This window comes from Octodon degus, unplaced genomic scaffold (genome assembly GCF_000260255.1).
Source record: "Octodon degus isolate 3935 unplaced genomic scaffold, OctDeg1.0 scaffold00090, whole genome shotgun sequence".
In the NCBI taxonomy this organism is placed as follows: domain Eukaryota; kingdom Metazoa; phylum Chordata; class Mammalia; order Rodentia; family Octodontidae; genus Octodon; species Octodon degus.
Genome location: NW_004524666.1, coordinates 4,809,694 through 4,830,357, shown reverse-complemented (window position 1 = coordinate 4,830,357; position 20,664 = coordinate 4,809,694). Strand labels below are relative to the sequence as shown.

Here is a 20,664-nt window from a genome sequence, read left to right as displayed (position 1 = left end):
GCTGGTGTGGTATGCAGGACTGGGGATGGAACCCTGATCCCTGTGCTTGCCAAATCAGGTGCTTAGTCCACTGAGCTATATTGACAGTCCTAAATGTTTTTTTTTTGGTGGAACTGGGGATTGAACTCAGGCCCTTGCACTTGCCAGGGAAACGCTTATTCCACTGAGCCATCTCCCCGGCCCCCAGCCCTAGATGTTTTTATTACTTACTATGATAAGCAGTTTAAAATAAAAAAAATTTTGGTTAACATTAAACATTTAAACATAAAAAATAAAAGTTCTGTAACAACGATGTTAGAAATTCTGGCAGTGTCTGCTACAGTTAGACACATAAACTATAAGCCAGCTTATAGTCTTAGTATATAATAAATAGGTTGCTAACTATCTTCCTGTCTATTGTAGTGTAGGAATGCCAGTAGTAGCTAAGAACTAGGAAAAACCCAAATGGCCATCAACAGCACTCCACTCAAAGCACAGCAGTTTTCTGTGATCACAGCATCACATTTATGCCTCAGATCTTTCACACTTCTGTGCTTTGTGCTTACAGTGCTTTTCTCCAGCTAAACACAAACTTTATTTTATTACTTTCTCCCAGTGTTTAGGCAGATGTCCTCTTCCCCATTAGTCTTACCTGAACAACACGTCTTACTCTGAAGGCCTGTTGGATGATGAAGAAACCCTGAAGAGAGGAGGGAGGCATAGTTCCTGTCTTCTGGGAATTAGAATCTGCTGAGCCCTGAAAATGTGTAATGGACAGTTACAATGCAGTGGGGGTAGAAACGGTGCATTAAGGCTGGAAAATCATAGAGAAAAACAGAACATGTTGTAGAAATGGAATGGATGAGTATAGCTATATAGAATCTCTTTCAGGAGGTTTGTCACAAAGGGAAGAAGCAAGTTGGGATAAATATAGAAGAATTTAGTTTTGCATAAGGTAATGGTACAATTAGAGCAAACATATTTTGACAATATGGGCCTATATGTAATTGGGAGGAATATTGCCATCCTCAAAGGAAATAAATGGGTAGAAGATACAGGTGTTAAGATAGTTGAAGAAAAACTGGCCAAGTAGAAGGCTGGTAGGTATGGCTCAGTCTGGCTGAGTAAATACTCAAAATTTTGAATTCCAGAAAGGAAAATGATGGCTGTATTAGAAAACCAAGAGATATTTTCAGTTTATGTTTGGTAGTCAATATAATTTGTAGCTGTGAAGGTAACTGTGTATCTTCTTTTGAATATGGCCAGTATTTATTTTGAGGCTTAAATTCCAGTTTCCAAAATGGTTTTAGAGACTTTAATCATATTGCCTCTTTTACTTTATCTAGTAAATCTTCTATTTCTAGTTCTTCATTTTAATTTGGAAACAATATAGTTCTCTAATGATTTAAACTTCATATTTTGTGGCCTTACCTTGTTCTTTTTCATCTGTATTGAAATACAGTGACCAGTAAAAGTTTCTCTTCTATTGAATATTTCATTTTAGGGTGCTAAACATGTCATGAATCTTCTCAACCACAGAAGCCCTGATGCCTCTGACAAATTTTTTCCATAATTTTATTGAGAAACAAACAGCAATGAGACAGTTTCAAATCAAATTGGTAGGACAGTTTCAATAATTAACACATTGTCTACTGTCTTCCTAGTGGTATTTGTTGTATAAGATGCACACATGATATTCCATTTACAAACACTATTAGAACAAATCCCTCTATTCATTGAATTAAGAGAATGTAGCTATATATCTATCCTAACCATTTTGAATACACAGATACAAAATGGACATTCATTTGTATCCCCCTTTTTTTGTTTAGTTCTGTCATTTGAATATTATAGGTGTGTGAGCAAAATATTCCAAAATAGTCCAGTAGTCCATAATAGTATTGGATCTTGTGCTTGACTGGCAATGTCAGAAGTTGTTGATCTGAGTCCCCTGCAGCTCAGCATAACAACGTGGCTTAACTTCTTATACTTCGTTTTTATACTTTTCTGCTGGATGGTTAAGACCAAGATAAAGCAAGACCTATGTAACAAGAACTGTAGCTTTTGGATCTGATAAGGTCAGTCAAATTCCCCTCAAGATTTATCCTGAGACTATGTACTTCAGTTTGTAGATCCTTTGTCAGTGTCAGCCATGTGGATGAGTCACAGCCATTGCTTGGCCAACTTGCTCTCTTTGAAAACCTGAGAGAATGTTTTCTCTCCATGTGACTCACCTTAGGCACACTCTACATTATCAATCGCTTTCCTCTTTGGCCCCATAATCTCCTTGATCAGAAAATTTGGGACACAACTGAGTTACATGATGTTACAGTACAAGTTCTCATATGTCCTGAGTCTTAGTTGACCTTGGAAGGCTAGGGTCAAAATGTTGGCTTTCCTTGCGGCCCTCCTTTTTCTCTAATTTTGGTCTGCAAACTTAGGTTGTTAACCATCCAGAAGAGAAGCTTATTGTTATTACCATACAACCTAGGCCGTTGAGCTTAACCTCACTATCTGGCCTCTGACAATTTTTGCAAGGACTTCTGTTCCTCCTCCTTGAACATAAATTATTCATCAAAGTCACCACTGCAGTGATGAAGTGATTCATAATCTAACTGATTTCAGATACTTTCTTTGCTCCACTAACTTCCTGCTATTTAAAACTTGTATTAACTTGTTTTGAACTAGGGGCAAACTTTGGTTTGACTTGAAGAGCTCACCAAATTTGTGTTCAAAGTGTGTCTAATGTTATTGGAAGAGAGAGGAAGCAAATTACACTCAAACTTCCTTTTGAGTTTTCCAACCATGACCTTAGAAATCATGGAGAAAACCATAGCACTAAATATTACTGGTCATTATATATTATTACCTGTTATTATAGGGCAGTTATTATTTTATACGATGTGTGATGATTAGTAGATTTCCCCCTATAAAATTAGAAAGCAGACGTGCCTTTTGGTAATTCTGCCCTTGTGTTTGGTATTCTTTTCATACGTTGAATTTTGTAAATGCATTGAAATCTGGAATCTGGTTAAGGATTATGAAATAGACTGTCAAACTTTTTCTTTAACTCTCAACTACTAAAGCTAGACACAGAGCCATGAACAACAACAACAACAACAACAACAAAAACCCTCACTTATATGAAGATATGTGTAATAAAATCACCTCTTTCACATGACATATTTCAAGAGTGTATTTCACATATTCCCACCCCACTGCTGATTGTACTCTGTCATTCTGTCACAGGAACACTAGAAAAACCTTCCATTTGCACTGCCACTGCGCTGCCACATAACCAGAACTCTACTGACCTGATGTGATGGTTGAATCTATTGTCAATTTTTCATATAGCATCTGTTACACTTCTCTCCTTGCTGGGACAAAATACCTGACACCCCAAATTAAGGAAGGATGGATTTATTTAGCTCACAGATATTGGAGGTTTCAGTCCATACTCAGCTGGCTCCAAGGCAGAGTGGCAGGTGGCAGAAGGCAACAATTCATGGTGGTGGAAAATAGCAAAACACCAAGAGCAAAATAGCAGGAAAAATGGCAGCAATGGCTACAGAGAGCAAGTCTCTCTCCTCCTTATATTGCCTTCAGGCTATCTGCCCAAGGCTGGGTATAGCTCTCACACCCATAATCCCGGCAGTACTCAGACCCATAATCCCAGCCTTTGATCATGAAGTTTTGCTTTTTTTTTTTTTTAATGTATTTAGTACAGGGTCTACAGGGTCTCACTATGAAGATCAGACTTGTAGTGATTCTCCTGTTTTCAGCCTCCCAAGTGCTGGGATAACAGGCGCACACCACCACACCCAGTCTCGATTGCTATCTCGGCACGGCATGCTGGGATTGAAACCTGGCCCTTGTGCTTTGATCATGAATTAATCACAAACTTTAAAACCATGCCCCAGTGACTGCATGAGGCTTTGAGGGAACAACTACACACAAACCATAACACATAGGTAATTTGTTAATACAGTAAGTTACAGAAGTTTGAGGCAGCACCAAATGTTAGAGCACAGAAGCACATCATTCCTACTAGCTATGCAATGTTCACCCTGATCAAAGAAAATTGTGTCTAGATGGTGCTGGTAAGTGACAGATACTTAGGCCCTGAATAGTAGGTGAAAGGAATGGTGGAGACTATCATAAGTCCCTTATGCATGGTTCCAGAGTGCTAGTGATGGAGGGCTCTTCAAAGAAGTCAGGTACTCTTGTACATATCCATAGAGTCCCTGGAGGAAATTTCCCATAGTCCAGCTTGTTGTGGGTTGGATTATGTTTGACTTTCCTTATACACACAAAAAAATTCATATGTTTAAGTCTGTGTTAGCATAACTCAGTTGTCCCCGAAATTTTCTGATCAAGGAAATTATGAAGCCATAGAGGAATGTAATTGATGATGTATAGTGTGCCCAAGGAGAGTCACATGGAGAGAAAACTTTCTCTCAGGCTTTCACAGAGAGCAAATTGGTCTAGCATTGGCCATGACTCATCCACATGGCTGACACTGACAAAGGATCTACAAAATGCAGTACAGGGTTACAGGATAAATCCTGAGAGGACTTGACTGACCTTATCAGATACCAAAGTTACGTTTTTTGTTACATAGGTCTTGCTTTATCTTAGTCTTAACCATCCAGTAGAAAAGTATAAAAATGAGGTATATAAAGTAAAGCCATATTAATAATCTGAGCTGTAAAAGGCTCTAATCAACAACTTCTGGGGATAAGCCACTACTGTTGTGGACTACTGGACTGTGTTGGATTGTTTTGCTGAAGTCAAGCACCTGTAATATTTAGATGCCAATGGAATACCCATCTCTGACAGGACTTAATTGGAGAGGGGGAATACAGAGGAAGGACCATTTTGTATTTTTATATACAGAATAGTTAGGATAGATGTATGGCTGCTTTCGCCTGGTTCAGTGAGAGGAAGGATTTGTAGTAGTGTTTGGACGGAATGTCCTGGTTGCTTCTTGTGCTGTGGATGACTGCTGAGAAGATAACATTGTGCAATGTATTAATTATTGAAAATGTCCTATTAATCAGCTTGGGAATTGTCTCATTGATATTTGTTTCTCAATAAAATAAAAAAAAAGTCTGTGTTAGTTATTTTTCTGATTGCTGAGACAAAATACCTCAGACCCAAAGTTAAAGGGCTTTAACCTTAGCTCACACTTTGTAGAGGTTTCAGCCTATGATCAGCTGGCTTCAAGGCAGGGTGGCACTTGTTCATGGTGGTGGAAGACAGTAAGATCAACCAGAGAGAGACAGTAAAACAAGCCTCTTCATGTCCCATAATCTGTGTCCAGTCTTTGGGGATTAGGGTGGTCCCAATCTAATCAGTGCACTGCTCCAGAAATCACCTACACTTAATCCCAACATTGCACTGCCAATTAGTTACACACTCTAGGTTCAGCCACCTCTGAAAAAGCAACTAGAGCTGCATGAAGTTTTGGGGGTAACATTGAGGCACAAATCATCACAAAATTCCAACCCAACGATGGCAAAAATTTTACTTTATTTTTTATTTTATTTTTTGAAAAGAGTACAAATCAGAATTAAAACAGAAAAAGCTTACAAGTGATACAGAATTTCACAAAGTAATATGAATTTCATAGTATTTTCTGTAGTACATAGTATTGTCTTCCAACCAATTATTCATATTACCAGACATATGCATGTAAAATTGCAAGAAGAAAGAAAAGATGAAAGAAATGTAAAAGAAATTTAGAAGAGAAAAAGTGCAAACAATTGAAAAAAGGAGATGAAACAAATTAAAGCATTAGCTGCTCCTTTCCATAGACTAGCAGAAATCCACAGTACAGTTGTTCAAACCATCCTCCCTACATGTGTAGTTAGATCTTTTTTCCCAGATTCTTCTCAACGCAGTAACTCTTTCCTTTCTTAAAAATCATTTATTTTTTCCATAATTTTATTGAGAAACAAATAGCAATGAGACAGTTTCAAATCAAATTGGTAGGACAGTTTCAAACTCTTTCCTTTTGAATAAGTTCATTCCCTTTTCCCAGTATCTATTGTACCCTTCAGATTCCATTTTTCTCTTTCAGGTTCTCACACTAAGGAGACAATGTGATGCTTGAACATGTGGATCTGATTTCGCTTAAGAATTTTCTAGTTGCATCCATTTACTGACAAAAGACTCAAATTTATCCTGTTTATAGCTGAATAATACTACATTGTGTAAAAATAACTCATTTTCTTTATCCATTCTTCAGTCGATGGGCATCTGGGTTGTTTTCAGAATTTAGCTATGACAAATTGTGCTGCTGTAAACAGGGGTGCATATATATATATATATATCACTGTGGTATGAGGTTTTCAACTTTCTGGAAAAATATACAGGAGGGGAATAGCTGGCTTGAATGGTATTTCCAATTCTAGCTTTTTAAAGAATCTCCACACTGATTTCCAAAGAGGTTGTACCAGACTGTACTCCCACCAACAGTGCAGAAGGGTTCCTTTTTCTTCATAGCCTTTCTAGCATTTGTTATTGGTTGACTTCTTGATGTTAGCCATTCTTCCTGGGGTGAGATGGAATCTTAGGCAAAACTTCTAGAGCTTTCGATAATAACGAATAGCTGGCTGCAGAATGTGTGTTATAGGTTCACCACCACTGTCCTCACCTAAGTCAGTAACTCAGAATCTGTCTTTGGAGATAGTCAAGTTAAAATGACATCATTAGGTCAGGACCCAATCCAACATGACTGATGGCTTTATCAAAAGGAGAAGTTTGGCCACAGAGAAACAGAAGGAAGACAAGAGGGAGATAGAACTCTGACATCATGTACAAGCCAAGCAGAAAGGCCTGGGATAGGCTTTGCCCTCACAGCCCTCAGGAGAAAAATAGCCCTGCAGAAAAATCTTGATTTTAAACTTCTAGCTCCAGAACTGTGAGAAAACAAATTCCTATTATTTAAGCCACCGAATTTGTAATGACTTTTTATGGCAGCTGCAGAATAATTATAAATAGCACTTCTGACATTTCTGCTTCTTTAGCCTCCTCTTTCATTTTCTTATTTTATATCTGTGATAGACTTGTTCTTCCATCCAAGGATTCATCTCAAATTGTTTTTATACTAGGAATTCAGCCTTTATCTATACATTACAATTTAATAGCCTTGACATAAATTCTCTCTTCTGTTTTCTAGAGTCATATTCTCCTTGGGGCTGTAGATATGGGGGCAACTTAGTGACTGTATTAGGAGACCCAGTGCCAAAGATCTAAAAGAAAATACCAGGATAAAAAATCCTTTAAAAAGAATATATCCCTTAATTACTATTCCAATAGTATCATGTTGTCTACATCTAGATATGGTTTAGTCAGTAGAGATGCCCTGTAGACCCTTGTATTTTTTCTTTCCATACCAGTATTTCCATAATATCCAGGAAGTGAAATAAAACACTGAAGTAGGAAGACTGCAAATTCAGCAGTTGCCCTATGTAGGAAGATTAGGATATATTAGCAAGGTATTCACAGGGAAAGCAGCAGCTTCAGTCTCTACTAGTCCCAGCCAGGGTCCCAGGTAAGGAGGCGTTCTCAACAAGTCATTAGATACCTACTGGAAGTTTCCAGTGCTCAAGCAAGGGATTTCAGTTTTGTGGGTCTAAGAGTGAAGTGTTTACACTAGGGTAGGAAAAGCTAAGATCAGTCCTCCTTGGAGAATAGGGCACAAATGGAAACAGAATCAAGACAGCCAGCAATGCTGCTCAGTTGTAAAGTGTTTAATACAATGGCTCACAGTGAATCCTTAATAAATGCCAGTTGTTATTATTGTTGTTATATTCCATTAACTCTGAGGCATACTTCCAAATTGTTTTTGGTATTGTATCACCCAACAAAAGCTTCAGTGTGCATTTCTCCATAGATGTGTGTGTATGTATGTTGGTGTGCATTTTCCAAAAATAACCACTCATGACAGCTTTCTTTTTTTAAAATTAATTTTATTGAGAAACAAATAGCAATGAGACAGTTTCAAAACTGATTAGTAGGAAAGTTTCAATAATCAATACATTACATATTGTTGTCTTCTTAGTGGTTATTCATAGTACAAGATGCAGACATGATATTCTGTCCAAACACTATTATCACAAATCTTTCTTTTCATTGAATTAAGAGAAAATAGCTGTATATCTATCCTAACTATTTTGTATACACAGATGCAAAATAATCCTTCATTTGTATCCCCTTTTTTGTTTAGTTTTGTCAGAGATGTATATTCCCTTGCCATTAAAATATTGTAGGTGCGTGAATTCAGCAACATAATCCAACATAGTCCTGTAGCCCATAATAGTAGTGGGTTATCTGGAGGACCAGCAATGCATGACAGCTTTCTATAGCTTCCTTTTTTTCAATTTTCTTAAGCAGAAAAGAACTTCAATAGACATCCTTCCTATGTATGTAAGACCCCACCATCTGCATTCTACACTGATCCTCTTGCTTGTTACTGTCGTTGAATTCAGTCGTCTAGGCCAATTCCCCCGGTTTTGTTTTGTTTTCTTTGGCCTTTTTGTCTTTTTGACACAGGGTCTCGAGCTACAGTTCAGACTATCCTTCAACTCACTTGTAGCCCAGGCTGACCTCAAACTCTCAGTGATCCTCCTGCCTCAGCCTCCCAAGTGCTGGGATTACAGGCATGCACCACCACGCCCACGCAAGACCACGTCAGATGATGCCCCAATTTTGTTTTTGTTATCCCTCCCTCTTGTCCACTCACAGTTATCACACTTTTCTTTTACATTGTTCATCCTTTCCTTTCCATGGAATCATACTATTAGTATACATGCCTACTGCTTTTTTCTATACTCTTCCTACCAACTAAGGCACATATTTGTCCCTATCTCTGTAGTGAATCTTTTTTTTTTTTTTTAAATGTGTGTATTTGGTACAGAGTCTCACTACACAGCTCAGACTCATAAAATCCCTTCTGTTTTCAGCTCCCCAGTGCTGCAATTACAGGTGTGCACCACCACACCCAGACTTGATAGTCCGCTCAGTGTGCCCAAGGTAGGGCTGACGTGGCACACAATACTGGGGGTCGAACACTGGTACCTACACTTCCTAAGCATGTGCTTAGTCCATGGAGCCATCTCATGGCCCTAGAAAATCTTTGAAAGAGTTGCCAGGCATCTATTTTTTTCCTTCACATTCTTAACATCTTTGAAATCAGAATGCCTTTAAAATCAGAATGCTCACAGTCATCATTTGCCTGAGTCCGCAAATGACCAGTGAAGGGTAGAGCAAGCTTGGAGCTCCTTTTTCTTCTGGCCTTCTGAATTTTGGAAGCTTGAGCACAATGATGCTGCTTCGGAGAGCGTTCTCGAGGGTGTGAACAGGTTTAAGTCCTGGTTCCTTCAGCCAACAGCTGTACAATCATGGGCAATTATTTTTGTGTCTCCAAGTCTCAATTTACTCAACTACAAAACAGAATAATGAATTACCTAAGTAACAAATTCATTAAAAAAATTATTACCAATAATACCTGTTAAATGCTTAGTGAAGTGCCTTGTACATGGCACTTAGAAAGAGTGTAACTGTCGTCTGCAGCTTCTTCCTCATCGTGCACTATAAATTATCTTATGTGTAGGTACAAACATAACACCGTGACTAAGGACAGCCCATATCAGAATGATAATATAAAAGTTTTATCCACATTATCTAGTGACAAGGGCAGCATTTTGCTCTTTTCCACATCCTCACTTGGTGAAAATTCCTAGCATTTGATGTGGCGCAATCAGTGTTATCAACCTACTAAAGCACATCCGAACGCCAGATTGTAAAAGACCAATCTTTTTATGTTCTTCAGTAATCTATTGAAAATTAAAATGTAATTAGTGTAGCAAAACAATAGTTTGCATCTTTTAATTACTGTTCTATTTTTTGACAGAATGTTTTAATTACTGTTTTCTTTCCTCTTCTCTACTGTTTCTATTGATTTGTTGCCAGATTAATTGTGTCACCAGGACCTCCCAGTTCTCAGTGAGTTACCCTCAGGGCTTCTGTCTGCTTTATTGTTTTAAAGTAAACCAGATCAACAAATACCTACAAAACAAAATCACAAATTGAAGGGACTTTTAAAAAATGAGAAAAAGTCAGATGAATAACGAATGAGACATTAAAGTCAAGGTATGAAGGGACATTTAATGAGACAGCTATGGTTTTTAACTTGAGATCTAAAGGAAAAATAATAATAGTTATTGTTATTATCTATTCCAAGCACTAGGGTAGAGGAGCAATAAAATAGCAGATGTTTAAAACCTTTTTATTTCTCAAGCAAAATTACTTTTTGTAATTGGATTAGGAGAGCTGTGTATAAATACATGGTTACTGTGTAGTGCAACACCTAAATTCACTCATCAGTGAGTTAATGTTCTTTGCTGATTCATAGTATATTGAAAAATTTCAGCTACATTTTGATGAAAATTTAGCATGAAGAATTTTAAAGTAGAAGATGAAATAGACTTCCACTGACCTAGAAAAACAAAACAAAAAAAAAAGTGAGAAGGGTTCAAAGATCACACAGTTCTTCTACATGAATAACATCACCAATGACAACAGTATTAACCAAAATAGACTTGTATTTTAAGTATTGGCTCCACCACTTCCTGAAACTTGAGCAAATTATTTGACCTTGCTAATCTCAGTTTTACCATCTAAATATGGGCCAAATGTTAGAACCTACTTTGTTGGGTTGATGTGAAAATTTAAGTGAGATATTGCATATAAAGCATACAATAAAAGCTAAGTCGCTATTATTATAATTATTATAGTATTATAAGGTCAGGATTTAGTACAGAGTCCTTCACTGAGCATATACACAAACATTATTCCATTTGAAAGAAGGAAGGAAGAAGGAAGGAAGAAAGGAAGGAAGAAATGGGAGAAAGGATGAAAAGGGAAGAAGAAAGGAAGGAAGGAAGAAATGGAAGGAAGGATGAAGAGGAAGGAAGGAAGGAAGGAAGGAAGGAAGGAAGGAAGAAAGAAAGAAAGAAAGAAAGAAAGAAAGAAAGAAAGAAAGAAAGAAAGAAGAAAGAAAGAAAGAGAAAGCCAGCCAGCCCAGAGCATTATAGGATGACTTCACTGGCAGTATTAGTTGCTGTTCAGTGTCACCTTGCTTGAGCCTGTTCTCCTATTCTATACCATAGAGTGGATAACATCGCAATTACTAAGAACTGAGACATGGCATTCGGGCAAGTCAAACCAACATAGTTCTTACTATTATTTTAAAGGAATGATGAGGATTTTTTGAAGCAATGCTATAAATATAGTCCTCTTTTCACCATGACTCATAGTAAGAAGTACATTTGACATTAAGATCTGACACATATACACATATCTGAAAAAAAGTTTTACAAGGTATTACTCTAATGAAATATCCTCTGATCTTTTTTCTCTTTCTTTCCTTCCTTCCTTCCTTCCTTCCTTCCTTCCTTCCTTCCTTCCTTCCTTTCCTCCATTTTTCTCCTTTCCTTTTCTCTCCTAGTGTTTTTCTTCTTTCCTGTTCTGTTGTTTTTTTTTTTATTTTTGGCTTTATTCTTACATATATGAGTGATTTCCATAAGGAAAAGACAACCATTAAGTTTTCTTTACATAGTCTTAATTACAGATTTCAATTTTCCTGAGGCTATTTTCTTTCAGAAGTCCACTACCATGCTCTTGATCTTTGTTCTTATTTTAAAATACCTTCAAGAAGCATGAAGTCAGTGAGGAAGCAGGCACCAAGCATTGCAGCCTTCGTTTTCATATCAAGGTCCAAAGGGAACTGGACCCCGAAGTTGTCGGCATCTATGACTGTGTCTCTCAAAAACCCAGTCCAGTGCTTGGAAATCTTGCCAATTGTAGATTCTTTGTCAAGAGATTTAATCTTAAAATCAGTATCTGTACAGCACCTGCACAGAGCACATGGGCCTGCAGTTGTTAATATCTCCTCTCTTCTCTCATTATGAACAGTATACTTTGGCAGCAAGGGGTGCCATGTCTGAGTGACATAACCCACTAGGACACCAGGAGGACCTTGGATTTCAGTCTCCTAAAGGCAGCTGAGGAAACAACAGCCGTTACACCTCAGTGGCTGCTCCATAGTTAGGACTTCTTGGTTCAAATTATCAAGAACCCTCAGGGTCTAAGGCCTAGTTGATCTTCAGAAATTTCAAGCTCAGAAACCAGTATTGTCTACTGCAAAGTAAATCCTCTGCTCAACGCTGTTCTTATTTGCAAATTTGGCATTTGTTTCAAAGCCTGTTAAGACTTCCAGAAGTTCAGTTTGCTGGTGAATCCAAATTCTGATCTATCTTACTTAAATATTCCAGTCCAGGTGGGCAGTACAGTGGAGGTGGTGGTGCTGGCATCCATGAGTCTCCTGTGGGTCCACCTGCGTGGCGATAATACACTGGGTTGATTCTATATGGTAAGTCTGGTTTGGACAGCATCTGGATAGTGAGGTAGTGGGACTAAGCAGTCAGGCAAGGAAGGTAGAAATGTACCCTTGGGCCTGGGGTAGGTGGGATATCCTGATCCTTGTAATGTTGCTGGTGGATATTGAGCAGTATACTCAGTTGGCAAATTTGTTCCTGGATGACATGCCAAAACACAAGGCAACAGCTGAGGAAGGTGCTGGAGTTCTCAGGGACCACAACCCAGGGTCTGGCCTCTCGTTCCTTTTTAAAAGAATTTGATTGCATTAAATTAATTTCACCCTTTACTAAATAGTGACAATTTACATTTGAAAACTGCAGTATAACATTAACACTGTTATCTATCTGTCTCCTAAAGTCCCCTTTGTTTTAATCACTTTTTAGCATCTTTGTAATTTTTTTATCTAAGTAAAGTATGTGTTATTAAATGATTATTTTACTAATTGTAATGAGTTTTAAGCCAGGTAAAGCATTTGTTAGGCATGTGTAGACATAGACATTATCACCCTAGAAGTAGAGAATTTAAAAGCAGTGAGGGTTCTTTTAGAGTTGAGGATCAGGCTGTAACACCTTTCTGTTTGCTCAGAAGATTTCTAAATATCTTGGACGCCTACTTATGCTTCACTTCCTGAGCATAGTCATTGACATAAAACACCTTTAGATGACTGATCCAGAGCTTTTCATTACTTCTTCAGCCTCTTTGAGTCTGGACAGCCTCTATTACTGCTTTTTTCAGTGCTCTATAAAGGTTACTTGATTATGAAGAGGAGGAGGGGGGCTGGAATCTGCTCATTATCAGTTGCACCTCATGGCCAGAGCTGTTGGAACACGCAGGGCTGGTATGCCAGTGTGCTCTCCAAACGGAGAGGTATGATGCCAACAGGGCCACCGGGGAAGCTGGCACTGAGGCCACGTCTCAGTTCACCAGGCCATGAAGATGGTCAGGACACAGAGAAACACCTGCCTCTTCTGAATAGCCACCCTTAGCAAAGTGAAGTTGAGCATCCTAATTCTGTGTTAACAGTTTGCATGTTACATTGCTGCAGGAAGACTGTAAGTTCTTTCAGTAAGAACACAGTTATATGAGTTTCTTTTGTTTTCCACACTCAGGCAAAATGAATTGAATGAAGAATATTCTATGGTTGCTCATTTTCCAAATTTCCTATTTAGTTGCAATTTGTTCTGTATAGAAAATGTTACTGTTTTCCCTCAGTATGAGTGATTAAAGTCAGTTTAAAAAATTTCAAAATGTAAAAAAATAAAAATAAAATTTAGAAATGTGAAAGTTGACAGCTTGCAAACATGTAGTTATTCATAGTAATGGGAATTTGGAAATCTTTCTGACAATGTTTATAAAATGTGTGAAATTTAAGACTACAAACAATTCATAAGTGTCTAAAATACTTGGCAATTTTACTTCCAAAATTATAGGAGTAGTGATAGGAAGTTGTGATGAATTAAAAAATTCCTTGCTGGATTTCTTCTTTTTTGATGATACTAAAGTGACTACAACAGAAGAATGGATTAGAATGCAAACTGTTAGTTGTGCCTCTTAATATTTTAAGGATTTCTCAAAAGGGACTAGCTTGCAAAAATAGTTTGAGAGAGAAGTCAACGAGCCTCAGAGCTGAAACTTTATAGAGCAAGTTGCAATAAAGATCATGTTTTATGATAGAGTTAACATAAATACATGAGCCACAGGGGTTCTCGTGAAAACACCAGGGAATGAAGAGGCAACTTCTGGCATAATTCTTCATGTTTTATTTTCCTCATTTGGTTGAGGCCATTTATGTCTAATGATTCTTTAAATAAAAAGGAAGTACTCCTTTCATTTCATTTCCTCCACGCTAAATAGAAAAGAGTAAAACTTTGAGAAAGACCTTTGGTCCATAGGCTTCATTAAAAACAAACGCCAGCATACAAGGTTTAGCTATAATTTTAAATGGCTAACAGTAGCCATAACCACCCAATGAATCAGTGGCCTCACTAGATACTGTGAACACTAGAAAATGTAGAAAAGGTGGCCTGATGGCTGGGGCCTACTGCAGGTGAATGGTGGAGTTTTATTAACAGTGAAAATAGCTGGCAAGTGCCTTATCTATGAAGTGACTCAGAAGAACTTAGATGAGAGACAAAGTGACCAGAAGCCAGAGTGGTAAGTGGGGCTTGCCAAGTGATTCAGTGGGATTTTATGGGGGGGGGGAGAGAGAGAGAGAGAGAGAGAGAGAGAGAGAGAGAGAGAGAGAATGTGTGTGTGTGTGTGTGTGACATGTGTGATGTGCTGCTCACAGAACAAGGGTTTCAGGTAACTCACTTATCTGAGAAAGATAGCCTGAAGTCTACAAGGGATGTTGTCTTTATTTCATTGATAAAGATATTCATAAAATCTGACTGATAGCAGTTCCTTAAATTTATTACTTTTGGAGCTCTATTACCAATTTTATATCAACTTTCTTATACCCCAGCTTCTTCACTTCCCAACTCTACATGCCACCCTTCAACCCTAAATCATGATTCAATTTTCACGTGAAAGGTGACTACCTCAGAAAAGCTCATCTTCCTTTTGCCTTCCCCTCAGCGTGGTTGGATTCCCATTTCCTTTTCCTCTCCAGCACTTACCACAACCACAAACCATTACCTATGAATTGATTTGTGTAAAGTCTTCCTCCTCACTGGCATAAATTTCCAGGAAAGTGAGTAGGTTTGATCTATTCAGTGTCTTCCAAGGACCTAAACAGAGAGTCAGAGGGGAAATTAAGACAGAGGGCCTGTCACATCCATCTACCCATTATGAAATTAAAGCTAAAATAATATGCATACACATTAGAATTAAAGTAACTACTTTAGGATTGAAAGAGTTTTTGACTGTGTAAAATTCTCCATACCAGGTGTTGTCCTGCTGGTGATCTGAGCAGGAACTAGTCTGTCTATGAGGTATCTAGCAGTGACCTATCACTTAGTAATTTGTTCAAATTCATGTAACTAGTGGGTGGGATTCCATCTCAAGTCTAGTTTGTTTGTTTATTTGTTTACTTATTTATATATGCACATTTGCAGTACATTATACTTACCTTCCTTGTGTAGGGTTGGTACATATACACAAACATCTTAATTCCTTTTTTCATGTCTTTTCCCATCCCCTCCATCTCTTGACCCTTTTCCCACATGATAATGATCTCTATCTGTACTTCTTATCTACTTTTTATTTTACTCTTTATGTATAACTTAGTTTTTTCATATATGAGAAATCACATGACATTTAGGCTTATGAGTCTGATTTATTTCCCTTACCATTCTGGTCTCAAGGTGCATCCATTTTCCTACAAATGACTCGAGTTTATTTTCTATGACAGAGTAGTACTCCACTGTGTGTAAATATTACATTTTCTTTATCCATTCATCCATTGAGGGACTTATAAGATGCTTCCACGATTTAGCTATTAGAAAGTATACTGCTTTAAATATACATATGCATATATCGCTCTAATATATCTTTAATTCTTTTGGAAAGATACCTAGGAGGGAAATAGCTGGAGCTAATGGATTTTCTAGTTTAGTTTTCAGAGAAGTTGCCAAATTGATTTCCATACTGAAGGGTGGCAAGTGGAGTTGGGAAGAGAATAAACTAAAAAATAAGAGAATTGGAGCTAGGGAGATAGTTCAGCAATCTAAGCATCTGCCTGCAAGTGAAAGGACCCAGATTTGATCCCTGATATCATATGCTGTGCCAGCCCCACACCCTGCCAGCCACTGAAACCAGGCATGATGGCACATGCCTATAATCCCAGCACTGGGAAAGCTGAGATAGGAGGATAACTATGAGTCCAAGCTGTGTCGTGAGGCCCTGTACCAAATAAATAAATCTTAAAAAAAAAGAATAAGAGAATTAAGGATAGAAAATTGCAAATAGAGCTCCAAATTTAATAAATTTAAGGAACCATGATAATATGGTGAAACCCTGGGTTGCAAGTAACTTGTGCAAGTGTTCTGCAAGGTGAACAATCATTTCTAATAAATTTTAACTTGATAAATGAGCAATGTCTTACAATGTAGACAGTGATGATGATCACAGCTGAGCCCATGGTTCTTCTCTCTCTTTCTTTCTCTCACTGCAGGATCCTGGGTGATCATTTCCCAACAGCATGAGGCTATGAAGATCTCATCTGCAGGAGAAGAGAAAAAGGTAGAGGAATACCTCACTTCAAATGAGATTAGGGAGATGTATAAAATGTGGGGCAGAGTGCAAAATTTTGATGGAAACCACACCCAAATAAGACAGTTGCAGGGCAAATGGTGAATCTGTTTAATGATGGTGCAATATTAAATTTCTGTGAACTTTTCAAACAAAGGCAAAAGCAAGTGTCATCAATAGGTTCCTTGTTAAATCTACATAAAAAGAACAAAATTCCACTGAGCCAATAGACAACAGTGATTCTGTTAGTGATGGTGGAAGTCTTATTTTTCAATAACCCTCCTCTCTCATCTCCCTCGCACCAGCCATGAAGGTTTTCAAAGGTAAATGCATGTTACTTAATTTATTTATATTTGTATTTTATATTTTCTTTATTTTGTATTATATTACAATATTACAGTCATTCTATCTGAATATTTTTGAGTCATAGAATGAGTCATTAGAGTTTCCATTATTACTTATGGGGAATGTTGCTTTGATATGTGAGCTGTGAATTATAAGCATGCTTCTGGAATGAATTATGGCGCAGACCAAGGTTTTACTGTACTGTTTACAGTCCCACCAACAATGTAGATCCCCCACGCACAGCACAATCTCATCAGAATTTGTAATTATTTGATTTCTTGATGAGATCCGACTAATTTCTAAGTTAGTTGTCTTCTATCTCATCAGGTGGGAGTGCTGGCAAAGGAAAGAAAAGGGAATACAGCTGTGGTTTTTGCCTTCCTAAGACTGGTTTGTGTGCCTATTGCTATACCCTAAATGTATACCATATTGTTTAATGGTTTGTGATCATTTTGTTATTCTCTCATTCATGTATAGCATTTAATGTTTATTGTCTATTATGTAACAAGCATAAGGAATAATACAGGAGCAAGTAAACTCTAGCCCATGTTTTTGAGCACCTCCAAATCCAGTGACCCAAGACAAGCAATGATACAAAATGATCTTTCTGTAAGAGAAGTAAGAACAAAGGGCTGAGGGAACCCAGTTCTACTGCTTTAGATCTCTATTGATAATAACATTTATTTTAGGGTAATAACATTTGAATTTAGAACAATTAGAGGTTTCCTTCAGGGAAAAATAACATTATTGAGACATCCCTTGACAAACACCAAGATGAAGACATTTTTCTTTATAGGGTAGATATTTATTACATGCCCACTTTGAGATTCTTATATTAGAAAAAAATCATTATGAAAAATAACTCAGTCCAAGGAGAAGTATATAAGTAGATTTTGCATTCAAATAAAGCTTTTTGCTCTCTTGTTACCCTGTATTACATCCACATGTGAAAATTTTGCCACAGCTTTAAAACATAATGACATACACAAAAATGTTGTCTTTTACTTGCCAAGGAATGATTTAAAATGAGTTCCCCAATCTGCCCTCCCAATTCTGCTCTCTATTGCAATTCTTTTCTGGATTAATGACACAGCCTCCAGTTGCTTAAGGATATTTAACTGCTCTCTGTTTCAAGCCTCTTTTTCCCACAAAAGGAAATCCTGTTTGTTATCTTCAAATAAATCCCACATCTGACCACTCCTCAGTACCTTAGTAGGTGCTACCATTGCGCTTTGGAGTTCAGTGCTGGCTCTCTAGTAAGTCTCCTGGCTTTTGCTCTTGCCTACTCATACTTGCCTTTAAGTCTTCTAATGGCTTCTCATTCCATGCAGAGTAAAAGACAAAGTGTCTGCAATGGCCTTGGAAATCCTACAAGATTAGTTCCTTCACCTCTCTCATCTCAGCCTAAGCCTACTCCTTTATTCTACTCTAACTACATATTGATTTTTTTTTTCATGCCCTATTAGACATACTCCCACCTCCAGCCAGACCAGTACTTTTCAACTGTGATTCTTGATCTTCCGAGGGGATTTTTTTATAGCATCTGGAGACATTTTTGGTTGTCACAACTGGGACAAGTGGGTAGAGGCTGAGGATGTTGCTAAACATCCTATGGCACACTGGACTGTCCCCAGTACAAATAATTATCTGACATGTATTGTAAGTATGACTGCAGGTTGTGAAAACCTGGATTATCCACATGCTAACTGTCATCTCCTTCCAATCTGTGCTCAAATGTCATGTTTTTCTCCAGTGAGACTTGCCCTGATCACTCTAAGCAGAATCCCAACTCTGTTTTTTCCTTTTGCACAATATTTTTACTCCTCTTATATGGAATATGAATCCCTTACATGCTGCATTTATTGTTCACTTCGTGTCTGCCCCTGAAGTTGTAAGTCTCACAAGAACAGTTGTGATTAATGGCTTGGTTTACCACTGTAGTGAGGAGAGTGCCTGCCAATAGTAGGCTCGCAACACGTTTTGTCACATGAACAAATTTAATACTCTATAGTAAAAGATTTGTAAAAGAGCTTTTGAGAACTACGAAGCCTTCAGTCCTCACTTGCTGTTCAATGTTCTCTTTAGGGTTTCCTTAAAAGCATATATCGTCATAACAAGCCTATTAGGTTGCAGTATATTCAGGGGCACTATGAGGTTCTGGGCTAGGAGGGGTTCTTCTGAATTTTATGAGCTCATCCTCAAGCACTATGAAAATACTTTTAAAATAAGTAAAACAATATCATTAAGAGTCCTTGTTTTATATTTTCATTTCAGTTGTACTTTTTTAATTTTAAAGTTCCCCCCCACCACCAAAAAAAATAAAGTTCCCATTTGTAGGGCCAGGCATTGTGGCATATGACTATAATGCCAGCACTTGGGAGCCCAAGGTAGGGGCTACTGTGAGTTTGAGGCCAGCCTGGACTACATAGTGAGACTTTGTCTCAAAAAAAAAAATTAATTAAAATAAAATTCTCACTTGTTTCATTCTTTATCTTCCATTTTTAGTGCGACACTATTTCTATTCATTTTAAGAATGTTTGTCCTGCCTAGAGCACAATTGTAATATCTGCCACAAAGCCTTTTTTTATTATCCCAATATCCTTGTCATGCTGCAGTTGGTATGTGTTGTCTTTTCCCTTGTAAAATATTGAGAATTTCATAATTCCTCATAGGCGAGTGGTTTTTTGGAGTGCATCTTAAGTATTGATGCTGGGTCTTACTAAAATCTAGTGGGCAGTGGCCAGGGGTTCAATCCCCGGTCTGCTGTGCCAGCCCCACGCTCGGGGCACACTGAGACGGTGATCAAGACTGGGCGTCATGGTGCGCGCCTGTAATCCCAGTGCTCGGGAGGCTGAAAAACAGGAAGGATCACTACAAGTCTGATCTGTGTAGTGAGACCTGTACTAATACATGAAAAATAAAATAAAATCCATTGGGGAACAAAAAAAAAAAAAGAGTTCCTGTTTTTTTTCTCCAGGAATGAGTTAAAGATATTGAGCATTTGGGCAATTTTCTTTCCCATACCTTATGTGACTAATATTTAACCAACAAATTTATAATATCACTGTACTTAGATTACATTACATTAAAATAATGATCAGTATAGGAGATGCACTAATTTTAAACTCCAAAATCAAGGAAATAATAGATCCCTTATCTTATTGATACTATTTTTGAGCATTGATGTGTGTGTTTGTGTGTGTGTGTGTGTATATTCCATTTTTTATTCTCAGTTTGAACAGTCTTCAGGGCTAATACATTATTTCCTCTGAAAATTGAAAGTCGATAGGCCTTTGTACTTGTTTACATTTTAATTTTCCTTCTATTCATTCCACAGAAAATTTTTCTTTTTTATTCCAAGATAATATGTATGAAATAGATACCAATTGAATGGAAAGTTTGGCCCTGGGACAGGGTGGCTCTTGACTCTGCTCCTTCTTTAAGAGCGAAGTTTGCCTCTCTAATGGGGATCGAAAGGACTTGCGTGGAAAAGTTCAAAAGATATCGCTCATTCTCCTAATTTTGCAAGTGTGTGCTTTCGATCCCATTACTCCCCTGCCCCCAATCTTTTCCACTCACACTTCATTTGCTCATTACACAGGCAGTCTGGAAATCCTGCTCAAGGGAGCCACACGTTCTCAAGTAAATTACAGGTCTTGAGATGATAGAAATGTGTTGTCTGGGCACTCACACTGGATCCTT

The 20,664-nt window shown here is 37.8% G+C and overlaps 1 pseudogene; it reads right to left on the bottom strand.

Annotated features, from left to right (window-relative positions):
• Positions 1-11,680: 11,680 nt before the first annotated feature.
• LOC101562345 lies at positions 11,681-15,550 on the bottom strand (annotated as a pseudogene).
• Positions 15,551-20,664: the final 5,114 nt, after the last annotated feature.